Below are 18,195 nucleotides of genomic sequence, written 5' to 3'. Positions count from 1 at the left end.
TACAACAAAAAGTCTCATACTTGTAACTGGAAACGAGCCGATATAAAAGAAATAAAATATTTGAAGGGCATTTCGATTTTACAGCAGGAGCGAATTTAATAACGATAGGTTTTTGTATTCATTCAGGCGCCATAAATAGAGGAAACCGAAAGTTTTTCCTCTGTACTCGTTCCCTAATATGTTATCAAAGGTCTAGAATTCCATCAGTAGGCGATACAGAAAATGACCTAACTTAGTTAATTTGTTGTGAAATACTGCTGCGAATATTGCTTCTAAAAAGTGTCTCTAAAGTGTTTTTGTTTTCTGTTTTGTATTAAACTGTTCTGATATTTAAAAAATTGGGATTTCTTTTATAACGTCTCTCTTCCGCCTTCTTTGCATGCCTTCATGGTGTAATGATCAGCACGCTCGGAGCGTATCCGAGAGGTCCATGTTTTGAGTACCGGCGACGACATTGCTGCTCATTTTTCATGTCTCCTGCTTCCAAAAAATCCTAAAGTCTCTACAAGTAGCGGCTGAACTAAAAAAGATGGTGGATGATAATTCTTCACCACCAGGACTTGGCGATTGGTCCCCTAATCCTCAGTCGTCCTTTAAAAGGGGAAGTATGTTAGGTATTTCTCCCGCCTTCTTAGCATGTCTTCGTGGTGTGATAGTCATCGTGCTCGGGGCGTATTTGAGAGGTTCGTGGCTCGAGTCCCGGAAAGGACATTGTTCATTTTTCATGCCTCCCGCTTCCAAAAAATTCTAATGTCTCTACACGTTTACGGAAGAATGTATAAAATTCCTTTTCCCCAGAACAGGCCTCATTTCTACTCTTCAGAATGTTTTAACAAACGTTAGCACTTTAGTTTAAGAAATTCGAATATTCTAGGATCAATGCTCAGGAATTAGATTTAAATATTTAAGCACATAAACTATCCTTTTAAAGCATTGTAGAAAAAGTTTAAAGAAGTCGCTATGAGTTTTTTAGCCTTTTTAACTTTAAATTTTAACTTAAAATACAGGAACGGAGAACAAGCTATTATAGTTTGCGCAATTAAGGTTCAATATTAGCAATTAATGCGGAACAATAAAGAATCCAGACAAACTTTAGACTGACATTTAAAACTTACATTCTTGTTCCTTCAAATAGTTTACCAGTACCTGCAGCTGTCGGTTTATTTTTTTTTCCTTCCGATCACCCCATAGCCATTGTGTCTTACAGAAATCTTGAATATGCACCTTGATGAGTAAAAACCATTGAAAGTTATATTTAAAGAATGCAAATCTACGTCATTCAAATTGCGACGATGACAGATGTTATGCGCTCAACAAATGTTACAGTCTTGTAATTTTAGCAACATCTTCTCTACTCTTTTTTAATATAAAAGAGACAGATTCAAAGATTCATTTTAGAAATATCTTTTGGGTTTGAAGGTACGTGAGTATTCCGAAACATTTTCTATCTTTTGTTTTTTAAATTAACATTTTTATTTCATGCTGCCTTAAAATTGGCACTACTTTATAGAAGTATATAATTTATTTTGGATGCGGAATGTATTCTGGTTTCAGTGCAATTTTAATAATGTGTTCATTTGCTTAAAGGCAAAGATAGTTTTAATTCAGTAATCATCTAAAAACGATACCTATGTTCCGTGTCTAGTCCAATATGTATATATATATATGTAAATTCGTCTCTTTTGCCCTAATTTCTGTGCCAAATTAACCCTATTTGCAGCTTTTTCTTAAAACATGATAAAGGTGTATTTGATTAAATTGATTTAAATGTAAATTTTTTACTTGCGTTTAACTGAGTTTTTAATTCATGTTTATGCATTTAACAGAGAAATACATAAAAGAGTTTCTTGAATTCATAGCTTATCACCTATATGTCTTAATTACTAGCATGTAACGAGGTCCATCTACATTAAAAAAGAAAGAAAGAACTCACGAAAAGAGTTGAATAAGGCAGCTATCACTATTGTAACGGTCTAAATCCTATAAGAGCAGAAACATCATGTCTTCAAAAATAATTGATGCTTACCATTATACTGCGTGTTTTTAAATTACCAGTCAAGTTGTAGGATCTTTGTATACCTGCGAACACAGGCACCTTTGTAAAAAAAACAGTCACTTGAATTCTTATCTGGAGATGTCAATAATCATTCGTACAAAAGTATTTATTTGATAAGGTACTTTCTCTCTCTTCCCAGCAGGCCTCCGTGGTGTAACGGTAGCACACTCGGCGCATAATCGAGAGGTCCAGGTTCTAGCCCCGGCAAGGGCAATGCGTATTTTTCACTCCTCCTGCTTTAAAAAGGCTAATGATTCTACAGTGGCACCAGGGCGCCAAAGCTAGGACTCTCGTCCTGGTACAAGTCTTATCGAGGTTGAGATATCCAGACCTTGGAGACCTCTCAACGGCAGCGCAGACTCCACAGTCCCTGCCCGGCTTTATACGTAGCCTCAGCAAGGATGATAACATTGAAACTTAATACAAAAATATTCGCTTGATCATCTTTGCTTCGGGGCACCACTCCCTCAGCATGGAATAAATTCGTCTCGGTGCCTTGCCTTACTCCGTCAGTCCCCGTCACTGGGATTCTGAGGGCCAAAGCCCCATTGAGAAGGTCGGGAACTACAAACGATATAGCTCCACCATAGCCAGAGGAACAGACGCAACAGTACCAGTACGGTCTCTGCCAAGCCTGAACCAACCTGAGAATGAACTCGAGTTCTAGTTTTCCTAAGTCAAATTATATGCCCCCGTGGTTGAGAATGTCTAGCTACATATCCTAGCCAGTATTTCCCAGGAATTCTCCTGAGTCAACCCCCCGGGGGGACTACAGTAGCACCAGAACTAAAGCGTGATAGACGATAATTCTAGGAGGGTGAAAGGTGATAGACGACATCATTACCACTAAAATTTGGTGATTGGGTCCGGTCATCCCTAGTCGTCATTTAAAAGGTGGAGTATATAACGCATTTTCTCGCTCCTTCCAGCATGCCATCGTGGTGTAACTGTAGCACACTTGCAGCGTAATCGAAAGGTCCAAATTCGAGTCCCGATTAGGGCGTTGAGGATTTTTTACATCTTCTGCTTAAAAAAGAATTTAATGACTTCACATTTTCATCAAAATCTGAAGAAAAATGTTAAAAAATAACCAGCCATTTTGTTTTAATGTTACTAAATCCATTTTCCGACTTTCCCCCTAAAGAATAATGTTATTCGATAGCAAATCTTGATAGCGATGACTTTTGACGAATGGAATTCAAAAGATGAATTATATATTTAGAATTTTAACAAACTTGTACATTGCTATCTGGTGTATATAATAATGATTAAAAATTTATCTTATCCATAGCTTTATGTACATTTGATCTCAATATGTGTATTATTGTTTTAGAGATAACTGCATTTGCTGTATTTCATATGCTATATGATCTTATATACAACTGCTATAATTAATATAACTGCTTTCAACAACTAAAATGGAAATGTACTTCAGAGTTTCAGATTCTAATGCGTATTCTGTTGTTAAAGAATATTTGCCAGATTTTTATATTAATTTCGCATTTATAAACCATCTGCTAAAGTAATAAATAGATTTAAATTGAAAATAATTAAAATCTCTAAATTATATACGAAATTATTTCCAGAAATTATTGCTATGCGGACTCATTCAATATTCAAAATTAAATATGGTGAAGAGTCACTAATATTTTTTGAAGTAGGAAACAGGAAAATTAAGCAATGCCCTCGCCGGGACGCCAATCTGGACCTCTCGAATACTCACCGAGTGTGTTATCATTACACCACGAAGGCATGCAGAAAAGAAGAAAAGTAGGGAGAAGTTACCATCCCTTTCAAAGGGCGACTGGGGAATAGGAGACCTGATTGCCACATCCTGGTGGTGAAAAATACTCATCATCTACGACCTTTTAGTTCGGGTTCCACTGTATAGCCATTGGGTTATTTTAAAGCAGCTGACACGAAAACAAGGAGTGTCCTCGCCAGAACTTGAACCTGAACCTCTCGAATATGCGCAGGGTGTGCTACCGTTACAACACAAAGGCATGCAGAAAGGAGGGAGAAAATAACTTATAAAGGATTTAAAAAAGAATTTAACGCAATTCTTCACTTCATGTTATGTTTAGTAATGAAAACCAGTCAATAATGAGAAAAGAACATATTTTCCAATGACTGAAAACACTTTTCTACAATCTATAATTTCATTTGAATAATAATAAAAAAGAAATCTGAAAGGTTTCAGATTTTAAAACTACGTCCAAAGAGGCGCTTTTTTTAACATTTTGTGTGTTACCTTTATTTATTAATTATCATGTTTTTCGCACTTAAACCATAAAAATAAGTTCAGGAGCAATATCGCAAAATAATTTTAAATTGAGCATGTCTTTAAAATTTCCGATACACAGTCTCACGCGCTGCAGATAAAAATGTTTTTCCTGTACAACGTTGCCATTGCTCGCTTCGGAATCCTTGAGTTTGTTAATCAGAAATTCGTTATTGTTTTACAAAATATGAAATCGACAATAAAAAAAATTCCAAATTTCAAATTTGGGCTTCTACATGCCCATATTCACAGTAGGATTACGTCATTCAAAATTGGATGGCTCTAGGCTCAGTGCGAGAAACATACACACATTTATGCAGATTCTTCATTATTTAATTTCTTCAAATATAATACAGAGCGATAATATTTGGTGGCAACAGCTTGAAAAGTGATACAGCTTTTTAAAGATTTCAACGTAAAATGCCAAACCGAAAGCAATAGTCCCTCAGGGACAATGCCCCTATGGCTTAATAAATAATTCAAACTAAATACTATAAGCTATTTCAGTAAATTTATAATTCAAGGAACATATTCAATGAGCATCAGTACTCTTCTAATCGAGGCCCATGAAACTCTAGATACTTAACTCTGTTTTGCAGATTTCGTGGCGGTGGCAGGGAAGTTATTATATTGACATAAAATTAAATTTTTGGCAGACGTTTACTCCCCAGTTACATAAACAAGTTTAGTCTGAGTGTTTACGCCTTCGTATTCGTCAAAATAAATTTCTTTCTTGTTACATGGCGTGGGAGGTGGCGATGTACAAACTTTTAATTCCACTTTCGGAGACAGGGGAGTTTTCATAACAGTTGACCCAAATACTGTGGATTCAGCTATGCAGAATTTAATTCACCTCAAAATATTTCCAGAACTAAAAATAAATATCTTATAAGCTTGCGAAAGATAGGAAATTCGTGTGCAAAACTGCGAATGTGGTGAAACATAGCAATCCAAAATATTTCCGAGCGGGTTTTCTACGGCAATCTAAACAATTACCACAAATTCATTAATATTAATATTCAGGCCATTATGAATCGGTATGGGACTGCTAATGTGAAATGTGTAATTAATGAGAAAATGTAAATTTTATTATAATGTCATGCTTTCAAGCTTCTCAACTAAATTCACAAGGACAATATTTTTTCATTCTCCATACTTGCGGTACGTTCTTCAATTCTACTATCTAATGGTAATTAGGTTATAACAGCAAAAACCCTTATTTCTGTGCTTCCGAGGGTCCATCAGTATCCGAGTGTTTAAGATTGCTGAATTATTGTAGTTTGGCCCGAACTCTGGCAAACGGGCTAGTCCTGCGTGTTTAGTTTCCGGGTTTTTCAATGTATGTCGTGAATGGGTATCAGATTGCTTTAGCTATTCTTTTCCAAAAGCATCTGTTTCATTAGGCAGGTATTTGTCGTATTCAAGTAACCTAACATACCTACATTTTATAATGAGAGAGAAAAGTGAAGAAGTAAATGAGATATGTAGCAATACGTGTGCTTAATTATTTCTTTATTTAAAGCAGTAAATGTGCTTAATTAATTCTTCATATTGGGAATGAAATTTTATTACATTAAGGTATGCTGGTGAATACGGCATTATATATATATATGCAGAATTTTTTCATAATCCGCGATATAGTCAAATTGTGGTAGGTCTTGTAATATAATTAGTGCATGTGTACGGGTTCGTAATAGATTGAATGCACAAGTCCGATAAAAAGCTAATAGAAATCTATTCTTTTCACAAGAAATAAAACAAAACGCTGTAATTTTCCTCAAAAATATTCTTACAAGTGTTCACAGTATCCGGCACTAAAAATCAGTAGAACGCAAAAACGTTAAATAGAACCAGTAGCTATACTTTAAACTACTAAAAACGTTAAAATACAACACAATTCAAAGAGAAAGAGAAAGCTAGTTCAGTTCGCTCGGAACTAAGAAAAAAGGCAGTGATAGTAAATAAGTAACTGAGCTGAGATGTGTCTCTCCGGCTTTTTAAAGCTTTTAATCGCCGCGAGAGAGTTCTAGTAATTACATTTCTTCTCCAGACTTCTAGAAACCAACAAGAGGATGGAATTACGGTTACAGCTAACATAGTAATCAATGACATTTATTTAAATTAAATATAGTACGAGATATCCATTTGTTCAATGTTAAATGCACATGCTCCCATATTTTTACTTTTCCGGCGTAGCTTTTTCTTAAAACTCGATTCGCGCTGTATTAAACGGGCGAAGAAAACAATTTCAATTATAATTCTACTAACATTAGCTATCTAAATACAAAATTCGTAACAATATTTAAGTAGTTTGTTTAAATTTCCTTTACATCGAGGAGATATACCTTTTAAATAATAAGCTCAATCTTTATTCCTGTTTTGATAGCGTTTCGTCCTCAGTTTCCTCTAAGCATACTCAGTGCATTGTGTATTTCTCTTATTGAAAAATTATAAATATAAATATCATGAGCGTACTCATAGTTAGCAAACTCATAACGGATTAGTTTAGAACGTAGTTATAATGATATTAAAATCCATCTTTGTAAATAATAAACGATTTACAATTTATGATAATTTAATATTTATCATTAAGGAGGGTATATATAAAGATGCATACCTGTGATAGAGAAATAAAATTTCTGAGCATAAAATTCTCAGTGTTTAAGTGTAAATTTGATTTAAAATAAAAGTAGCATTCAGTGTAGCAGATTTTTACTAAAAATCACAATTTCTTTTATTATACTCCTTTAGCTGTTTTACCTGGTAATAAATTCCATATTATGTAGTAGATACATTAGGATTTTTTTGGAAGCAGAAAAGATGAAACATTAACAACGCCTTCGCTGGGAATCGAAACACGGACCTCTGGATACCGACCCAGCGTGCAGAACCACTACACCACGAAGGACGCTAGGAAAGTGGGAGACTTTCCTTATATACTCCCCTTTTTAAAGGGTGACTAGGGTTTTAGGGGACCTAGTCGCCAAATCCTGGGTGTGGAGAATCATCATCCACAACCCTTTTACTTCGGGCGCCACTTGTAGAGTCATTAGGATTTTTTGGAAGTCAGAGAGATGAAAAATTAGCAACCGCCTTCGCCGGGAATCGAACCACGGACCTCTGGAATACCGGCCCAGCGTGCTACCGTTACACCACGAAGGCACGCTAGGAAAGTGAAAGAAATACCTTATAATGTCGATAGACATAATGTTTTGGCTCTTCGATGTACTTCAGAACTAAGATACGAGTTTAATTAATTATAACAGACATTGTCATTTTTTCTATATAAATGTTACACAAATTTATTTAAAGCTATTAAAAATTTTATTGTTTTTAATCCGAATTCCTTTATTTTAGATTAAGAAATAATTCAAAATGAAGTTCCTGAGCCCTCTTGTTTTCCTTGCTCTTATTGTCTTCGTCATTTCCAATGTCATGGCATCTCCCTATTCAGGTAAGACTATAAATAATTGCATTTGAACTGACCTCGCTAAAATACAGCAGATTTAGATTAAATACACAATAAGAAAAACTGAAAATTCAAAATCCAACTTCAAATTTATTTGAAATGTATTTTTCCATGTGAAAGAATTAACAAAATGAATAAATGATTTCTGTTATGGAAGTTTTGAAAATATTATTTAGTCACGTTTCTACTTCAGTAAACTTCGGATACGTTTGTGAAGCTACTTATATAATTTGGCTAATTTTAGTTTGCATAAAACTTAACTACGTTTAAGTCAAATTTAAGAAAGCATGATATTTTTCAGAAGTAAAGAAAGAAAAAACTTAGTACATGCATGCACTCTTGAGTATTTCGACATTCCAAAATTAATTTTACATAACAGAATTGTATTTTAAGCTATAAACAACGATAGTCATTATTAATATACCCAAGATTTTTTAAATATGAATCTAATAATTACGCGAAAGAGCAACATTAGTTTCAAGTAGATTTTCAATAAAGTTCTATAGAATTCGAGGGCTATTGGACAATGTCATCTCTTCTTCAGGAGAGTTTTAATCACGCTTTACATGAACTAAGGCTGGTATTTTTCATAAACTTGGATTTTGTCTCCGATTGTCATAAGGATGTTATGTAGTTAAATTTCTGCATAAAAATTTGGAATCATTCTTTAAACAAATCTTCATGTTTTACAAAAATAAGGATTATTTAATTTATTTGTTTGTTACAGAGGGATCTTTGACAAAGGACAACGCAGCTGAAAGGTAAGTAAAATATTTTAAAAATTTAATGTAGTAAATCTATAAGTTATTTCGATATTATATATGTATAAAATCAGAATTACAATTAATCATAGAGGAAGTGTACCCACACAAACATACATATACATATACATATACATATATATATATATATATATATATATTACGATATAACAAAACAGCAAGGGATATGTGACTTAAAAATAAATTCCCTAGCGTTTCTTGTTCCAGTGAAATCAATATACAGAATAATGATGGTTATATATGACCTTATCCTTTCTCTTATACTGCATGTTCCGACTGTAGTACTTCATTGAAATTTTGTATGTGTATATATATACTAAATGGACATAAATATTTTTCCCCAGTGGAGGGCATTATAGCTCCTAACAGCTGTGTCATTGCACACTACTGGCACAGAACAGCTGTGCCACTGAAGGGACAGACAATTTACATCCATGCCTTCTACAGGGTCTGGAACCGTATTATTTGGTACGGGACTCAGATTCATTAACCATTTTCTCGTCTAAGTGGCTTGCAATAAAAGTAGTATTTCAAATTTTAACTAATATTTGGCACTCTTCATGCAATAAAAAAGGACGTTGCAAAAATGAGGAATATTTTTAAATTCAAATATTAAAAAAATTCATTATTTAAAAATAATTTTTCCTCATGCGTTTGAAAAGAAGGATATGGCATTCCTGTTGAAATTGTTTTATCAGAACTGTAGTTGCATTTCAGCCGCATTACGACAATATTAACATTTGAAAGGATTGCAAAAGGTGACTGGGTAACAGATTAGTTTGAGAGGGATAATTGCTAAATTTGAAAAGACTGAACATTTGTGTGCTTCAGGAAGAGGGCCGAAACATTTCAAACGAAACTGTAGAAGAGGTTTATGTAGCTGTGGTTTACAGAACTCCCTGCTTTAATGAGCTTTCCCAACTCCTTCGGTGAAATGAAATTTTTCTGTACGTTGGTCTCCGGTATTTAACGTTCTGAGATCCACAGTCGTATCCTCTCGTAAGATGTACATGGTTCAGAATCTGTTCTTTGAAAACCCACATGACCGCGCTATACACATGCTATATGTATGTATGTATATATATATAAAAAAATAAAGAATATGTAAAAGATTAAATTAGTAGATTAGTGAAGCAAGAAATATGAGAAAAGACATGAAGGATCCAGGACATAGCTTACAGGGATATGTAAGGGGATATGTAAGAAAAATAAAGTATATGTAAAAGATTAAATAAGCAGCGTAAATTAATTTCCCTTCTCTATTCTAAAAATAGCAACCTGCACTGAGTCATTTCGAGAATAATCTATGTCATATGACTTACGTAATTCTGGTGATGTAAACTGAACTAAAACTCAAGCATCCAATATATAATTTATAGCAATATTAACTATCCAATCAAAATGCTTCGGGAACCATAACTAACTCAGTCTGAATAAGATTTCACCCTGAAAATAACGCACTTGCTTTGCTTTCTAAGTTTTGGCCTAGCTACGCTATGGTCTGTCCGCTGGTGCTTTCTTCTGCAAAGTTATCAAATGTAAGCCTTTCGGAACAGGTACATTTAATGTGCCGACTTGTGTGTAGCCGCAACATGTTGCTCAAAATAAAACTGAATATTTAATCTGCATTTGCCTCCAATTTCCTAGTCATTATGGATTAGCACTTCTACGCAATCAAAATTCCTGCTTCTGGTCCTGAATTTATTACAAATATATATATAAATATATATATAGAGAGAGTATTTTTTCTGAAAGAAATTAATGCAGCTCTAAGCTGCTAGATTCACCTTACTATAAAACCTGAAAGAATCGCTTTGCCAAATCTTTCGACGTTTATCCAAACATCTGAAGCAGTTATTATTCGTTAAATAAATTACGATATAATTGCTGATATGCGTGAAGGATTATTTCGATGTGGATTAAATTTCGATTTTCATCAAGGAGTTGATTCTACTACGTAATCAAAGTGGCATCAGTTGTTTAAAACTAGTTGTCAGGTACACTAAAGTAATGAACAAACTTATATGTTGAAGTCACGCGGATTTTCAGAATAGGGGTGAATTTTGTTTGACAATATTTTCGTCCGAAATTTTAATTTAAACTTTAGGAATTTTACTGTCACATCGACCGACAGATTTGTACCCATTTTATGCTTACACTTAGTTGTATTTCTCATTATTCATTGTAACATCCAAATGCATTCACGAAGAATTAGGACTGAATACTATTTTACTGAATACAATTGATTTTTGTAAAGCTGCAAACGTTAACTATTAATTATGGTTGCTACTTTGTCTTATATGCATTTTCAAAAAAGCGTTACCTGATTATGTAAAAATAAAAGGAATTGCATTGTTTGATATTATGATTCTAATGTATTTTGCTACACATTAAATGAAGAAGTATTTGACAGTGAAATCGGCAAACTTTTATTTATATGATACAACTATTGTCACTCAGTTTAATGGAGAAACATCAGCAGCTGTTTTAACTCTCACCAAGTATTCCTGATATTTGACGCCTATTATTTATTTTTCCTGACATTGTAAGAAACTAAGGCCATTTTTCACAAGTTATCTTTAGTTTGCGCTCGCGTTCAGTATAATACTCAGGAAGTTGAGCGATCTGGCTTAAGTTCTTGACAATGAAAAAATACCTTTTGTTATTATCTGTACAACAGCACCTAATTTAAAGTTCTACGATTAAAACTTGTCACCAACTTTGACTGATTGGTTTGGATGCATTTCAGTCAGTCGCTCGTTAGGTGAGCAGGGCAAACGTCAGAATGTAAATCTATTTTTCTATCTGCTTTCGTGATTAGTAATCAAGGTATAACATTATTAACCAATCGTAGTTATTAACCAAGGTATTACATTAAGCCTAAATCCTCAATTAAGTTCCTGTATTATATATTTTTCAAGAAATATAGTTCCAAAACTCTAAAATCTATGCAAGGAATTATTATATTCTTCCGTGAGTATTCTCGTAGTACAAGTGATCAGCACATTTATCTAGTCCGCATCCCAGAGGATGGACAATCGATTTTCCATGCTACTTGTTTCGAAAACCAGTTTTTATATATCTACATAGAGAAATCTCACCTCAACTTTTACAGTTCTGAGAATTTTTTAAGGTGTAATGAGACCATTTAAGATTATGATAAAAGCTGCCTTTATAAAGCCGTCCAGAGTTATCTGAGCGTATTATATACTTGAATATAAAATGTTATTAGGAGTGCATGCAGAGCCACTTAAGCAGTATAGTGGTTATGGGAGCCTACTGGCGTACCAAAAAGACCGGGTTCAAATCTGGAAGAAAGCATGGATGATTGTAAATGTATTGTGCGTCATCGGGGCGCTTTAAATATATGAATGTCCTCTCGTGTGAATTGAAGGTAGAAGGAGACTCCCTTCCTCCCGAGGTGTTGTTCTCAAAATTGGGGTGGAACCTCCTTGAGGCTCTGGCAAATATATTATTCTTCCATGAAATTCATGGACAAGACAACAACAATGCATGTAGAAGTTTAAAAGTATTAAAATTTTGTGTTCAAGTTCTGTTTCCTAGAAATGTAATACTAAAACAACTTAGATCATTATGTATATAAACTGTTCAATTCAAGATATTTTTTAATTGGTTCTAGACAAAATACAAAATATTTAAAAAGAAAGTGATGAATTTAATAAGAAAAATTAAGTCACCGTAGAATATAAAGATATTTAAAAACTTGACAATTTTATGTTTTATATAATTTTTGTTGATTAAATTCTCGAATTAATAAAATGTTCATTATATATGAAAACTTTGAAGTTAAAACTTCCATATTTTAACTGATATATTTGCAGAGAAATTATTTCACACATTTTAGCCACTTAAATTAAAGAACTGTAAAATTTAAATCTTGATTAAAGCTGTTATGTTCTCATATCTAAAAAAATAAGAGCAGGTAAATAAAAAAAAATCAGTTCTTTATGGGGCGATTATGTTTTCGATCTCAAATGACTTCATTAAATTAATTAAATGTTTATCTGATTCCTTTACTTTACAATTTAGTTAACGTTTTGCCAAATGCATATGCAGGAACATTTCATTCAGAACCTTCGAATATTTTGTTTATAATCAATTTAAGCAAATTGAATATTTCACTGCCAAGTAGTTTTACTCTAAGCAATTATTAAATTTGTTTCATCAGCCTAAAAAGGATAATTTTCCCACTTACACAAATGAAACTATGCTTGTAAAATTCTGTATCTTATTTCAACAAAACTATGACAAGTTTGGAATGCATGTTTGAGATCATATTTTAAAGTAGTAAAGATTATGCATGCTTGTAGAATAATTTTCTCATGGTTTTAATTAATTAGTAAACCTAAATAATTTAAACTTTTAAACTCCTGCAACCGTACAACCGATTTTTTGATACAAAAATGTGTTTAAAAATCTACCTGTGAAGATTGTTTAATACCAAATTCAGATAAAATGAGAAGAGATTTACTAAGTTTAAAGAAACATTAAGCCAAAGTTTTTAAACAAAATATTAACTCATCTTAACCTAAATCAAAACCTGAAGTCAAACTTTCACTGATATGTGGTAATTAGAAAAAATGCAAAAACGATATGTGACTAATTGTAATGTGTCTTAACTAATTGTAATGTACTTACTGCATGAAGATCAATGAATTTGAAATTTAAAAGAAAAACTTAAAATGCAATTAACATCATGTATTGCGCAACTTTCATTTACAGTATTTCAGAATTTGTGATATACTTTCATTATGGGGATTTGTGATCTATTAGAATTAGTATTACATAGATATGCTTGTAGCCATTAAAGGGCTACAAAGAAAAACGTCCAGTTTCGAAGAATTAATAACTCAAATCTCGTGTGCATTAAGCTTGTAAAAAAACTGTTCTTTCGACGAACCAGGAGAAAGAATTCAGGGAGATTTTATGAAGCATCTGTGAGGCCAGAAATTCGTCGAGCATCATGCTGTCTTGTACATGCTTCGCATTACTTTAAATTCACGTCTTGCACTGATTTTGAATAATCTATTGACATACAACAAGAACCACAAGTGAACATCAGCAACAACAACTCATCATCTCTTGTTGAGATGCTTTGATTTAACATTTCATGAGACTCGCTGGGTACATGCCCAGAGGTCCCTCTCTTCGATGGATTATGTCTTTAAAGAAAATTTTAAGACTACTAGATATCAGTGGTATGCCAAAGAAATATCTTAGTAAATATTTTTTTTTTAATTTTAAAATTATTTTTATTAATTTATTTATTCATTTATACATTTTTCACTGAGTTTTTAAATGAAAAATCTCTAGAATCGTATTGAGGGAAACATAAAATTCATTTCCGAGAACAAAAGATTTACTAAGTTTAAAGAAACGTTAAGTCAAAGTTTTTAAACAACATATTAACTACGCGTACGAGTAACCTAAATGAAAACCTGAAGTTAAACTTGCATTGATATGTGATTATTTTCCTAAATATTTAACTTGTTTGGAATGCTGAAAGGGGGAAAAATTAAAGTTTCCGCAGGAAACAGGCCACAAAATTAAATATAGTGACTTATTTTTTCTTCCTCCTAATTACGTTTTCAATCACAGAGGCTCGTTAGTGAAACCTGAATGCGCTTAATGTGTTTACACAATCATAAACACTAATTAAATAAAGGATTGACAAAAACATATTGGAAAATAAAGAAAATTTGACGGGTTAAAAATTACATTATTATTATTGCTAATATTATGATTATTTTTATAAATGAAGATATGTTCATGAATTTGAAATTGTTTGCATAATATATTGTACAGAGTGCATCTACAAAGTCTTAGGACTATGTTTGTATAAAATTGAAAGTTACGTAAAACAAACTATTTACATATTAGTCTTTAATATACTATATTCCTTGGAAATTTATACAATGCTTAACGCGTGTATGTTGCTCACAATCAGATAAAAAACTCACAAATCTGAATTGCTTAAAATACCAATCAAAAATTGCTTAAAAACGCACAATCAGATAGACTGCAGAAATACGTCTTTTTCGGTTTTCTGGGTCTCTTCAACGTTACCATAATAGTGAGATTATGGTAACGTTCTTGTTTAACGAGATTTAATCTTAAAGTGCAAGAAGTAATATATTGCCAAATGTATGGGTCCTGAAGAACTGTGCCTTTTTGTTGCTTGACAAGAACAGAACTTTGTGACAAAACCTTTGAGTGCAGCAGAAATCAGTGATTAGATTGAGCTTTTTTCAGGCCTAAGGTGCTTAATTCTCTCCAGAAGTTTCTGTTATCACTTTTCTAAACTATAAAATTTACCGTCTGTCGCTCTACTGTCTGTAAGCAAATTCATTGTGAATTATTTCTTTTGGGTCAAAAGACGTCTCCAGCATTAGTTCAACCAATCATGCCTTTTCAATCAAAAGATGTCTCTAGCATTAGATCAACCAATTATGCCTTTTCAATCAAAAGAAGTCTCGAACATCCGATCAATCAGTTATTTCTTTTCGATGAAAAGGCATCTCCAGTATTAGATCAACCAATTATTCCTTTTCAATCAAAAGAGGTCTCCTGCATGAAATCAATCAATTATTTCTTTTCAATCAAAAGAGGTCTCCGATGTTCAATCAATCAGTTAACCCTTTTTAATCAAATGTGATTTCCACCATGGTCTTTCCTTAACATTTCTAAAATCAAAGTTTCTGTGGCGGTGGTGGACTTTCTGTAATCCATGCAAATGACTGCCGTTTGCCTGGATGTTATATGCTAAAGGTACCAAGCTCCATCTGCACTCAAAATTTGTTTGGAAAAAAAGGATTAATGTTTGAAATATTGATTAAATTATTACCTCAACATCAGAATCTGAGGCAGAAATTCTTTATTGAATCAAAGCAAATGATTAACTGTGCTAAACATTCAGCCTATACGCTAATGATATTTTAGAAAGAAGAAAGTTGAAATATCTTTGTAGTAAGTGCTGTCAATCATCGTTTGGCAGGTTGGCTGAATTTTATTAAAATAGTCCTAAAACTTAGATCTCCCTTCGTGTTATATAAATTAATGAAATAATTTAATTTCTCAAAATATATTACGGAACTGACACGAGGTTTTTCTTAATTATGATTTCAGGGCCCTAAAAGGGGACTGCCTCCGAAAGGAAAAGGATTGTATACCTGATCCTGTTGATGATAAATGCTGTGAAGGACTTCAGTGCAAATGTACCTTCTTCGGTGGATACTGCGCTTGCATGGATAAAAACATAAAAACACGATAAACGAAGTTGTTTAAAATTACTGATTCATGTTCGAATATACCTTTATTTAGGCTAATATTACAAATAAAGTAAGCGTCGAATATATGGTTTCTTTTCTTTTTGACATGACGGTTTTTTACATCAAATGAAACTGTTTTACCTAATGAAGGCTACAAGTAAGCACAAATACCTGACTGAACTGCCGAAAGACATATCAGACTTCGACCGGGAACCAATCCACAAACTCATCACTTTAAAAAATCAATTATGTATAAATTATTTTTAACAAACTATTAGGACATATATTAGAATAAATTAGAATAAGGCGAATTGTAAGATAAAATTAATTACTTATTTCTTTTTGCCACCAAAAAATCTAGTATTGTTAGTAATATTTTGATCTTATAGGATTTTAGGATTCTTAAGATATCGTATAGTTCTACAAACAAGAATTTATATATTATGTAAAATATTTTTTAGTCCAAAGGAACAATTTGCCCAGAAGGACTATTAATTTCGTTTTGGCATTTTGCGTCGATTCACTACAAGTATTTTTCACTTTTCAAATTGCTGCCACCAAATATTATCGTCGTATATTGTGTATCAGTCTATCTTTTAATCTCATTCGTCAAAACCGAGACACTCATCTTCAGAGCTAAAATGAAGAGTGACTTGAAACCTCTTCTGAATCAGCAACTGCGTCCTCGCACAACAAATTGTCCTCTTTACCATCCAGTGCATTACTAATGCAACACTTCTTAAATGATTTAACCACTGTCTCTATTTTTACAGCATCTCATAAAACTTTGACACATTCACAAACGACGTATCTACGCAATAAGTGCCAATGTATAAGACGAACCCTGTTTTTCAGACATATTTTCAAAGGAAAAAAGTGCGTCTTATACGCCGGCAAATACGGTAATTTAACTAATAATCTAAACAAACTTTTGGCGGAATTAAAACATGCGATACACCGAGATGTCCGTAACATTCCTCTGCGTATGCTAAAAGCTGCTATTGAGAATGCAGTTATAGAATTTAACTTGCTTTCGGAAAGTGGTGGACACAACATTGAACGTGCTTCGTAACACGTTTCAGGAACCATTGAACGCATTTTAAACCGATGTCTTCATGTCTTATTTCGTTTAACAATATTGAATAGAGCTTCATTTTCCCTGGTGGCGAGTTTTGAAATTATGTTTTTCGCGGAAAATTAATTCCCATGACCTAACATTTGGCCCAGTAGTTTTCCTTTTATGACTATTTCAAAGTGGAGCTTTAATTATAGTATCCCTGCATACTTATAAATCAATGACGAAACTGTGGTTCCCACTTGGTTGCACTTGTAACTGTGATCATTATTTCGATGACAATGTTAAATGCATCCTTTCATAACATAAAACTACTTATTTGTTGTAAGTGATTTTGTATTTAAAATATTTCCAAAATATAAAGTTTTAATTAAGAGTTCGTAAGCACCAATCATACGATCTGTTCGTGAATTTTCATCGTAGGTGTAAAAGGTATATTTTTCAAAGTTATATTAAAGATTTGCTTTTCTTTTACATTGAAAAATCGCCTATTAAGGTAAAAGCTAAGAATTTCACAAGATTGAAAAGGGAGTATAATAGGTTATTATTTCTGTTAAACATACATATTTAAAAGGCTGAAATTTATTAAAACATGCAACTTTTATGAAACATACTCTTCCATGATCAGAATAATTATAGATGTCAGTTCTAAAGCTATTTCTTTTACTTCTATTTTAATACTCTTTTTATCATTTTAGAAAAGAATAGTCATATAACTGATAAAAAGTAAAATATATCTAGGTTAAAATAGAGAAACCTGCTCGATTAAAGTAGATAAAATGAAGATGTTTTGTTAAAGGATTTAAAATTAAAATAAATTAAATAAAAATTTCCTGCTTCAAACTTAATTAGATATTATTCTTCCTAAATAATATTCTTTTACAATACCAGTTTTACAAAAATTGCAAATCTGAAGCTTTTTACTCAAAATATTTAAAGTAATATTCCCCAGAAATAATAATTTTTTTTCAAATTTCATTGAAAATAAAGTGATACGAAAAATAAACTCAAGTGAAAGGAACAATATTCTTCGGATTTGGCATCTTTATCACTTTAAAGCCTCGAAATTTTTAATATACAAATATAAATATACCTCTAAAAATTTTAATAAATACATCTAAATTTTGAAAATGCACCGAAACTTTTGAAATGCGCCTTACCTTTTGAAATGGTGCTGAAATCTGTACAGCTTATAATTAAAGTCTGTATAGCTTATATTCAAAATAATCAGAACACGAAACGA

General features: G+C 32.6%; 1 long non-coding RNA gene across 1 annotated transcript; it reads left to right on the top strand.

Moving 5' to 3' along the window:
- The first annotated feature begins 1,399 nt into the window (after nt 1-1,399).
- Nucleotides 1,400-15,961, top strand: LOC146997407 (uncharacterized). Its single transcript, XR_015041406.1, has 4 exons — nt 1,400-1,419; nt 7,695-7,791; nt 8,534-8,567; nt 15,735-15,961. It is a non-coding gene; the product is annotated as an uncharacterized LOC146997407 (long non-coding RNA).
- Nucleotides 15,962-18,195: the final 2,234 nt, after the last annotated feature.

Source organism: Stegodyphus dumicola, chromosome 5, assembly GCF_044657685.1.
Source record: "Stegodyphus dumicola isolate Sdum_Otavi_A_Nest chromosome 5, ASM4465768v1".
Classification (NCBI taxonomy): domain Eukaryota; kingdom Metazoa; phylum Arthropoda; class Arachnida; order Araneae; family Eresidae; genus Stegodyphus; species Stegodyphus dumicola.
This window is presented reverse-complemented; position numbering and strand designations above follow the sequence as displayed.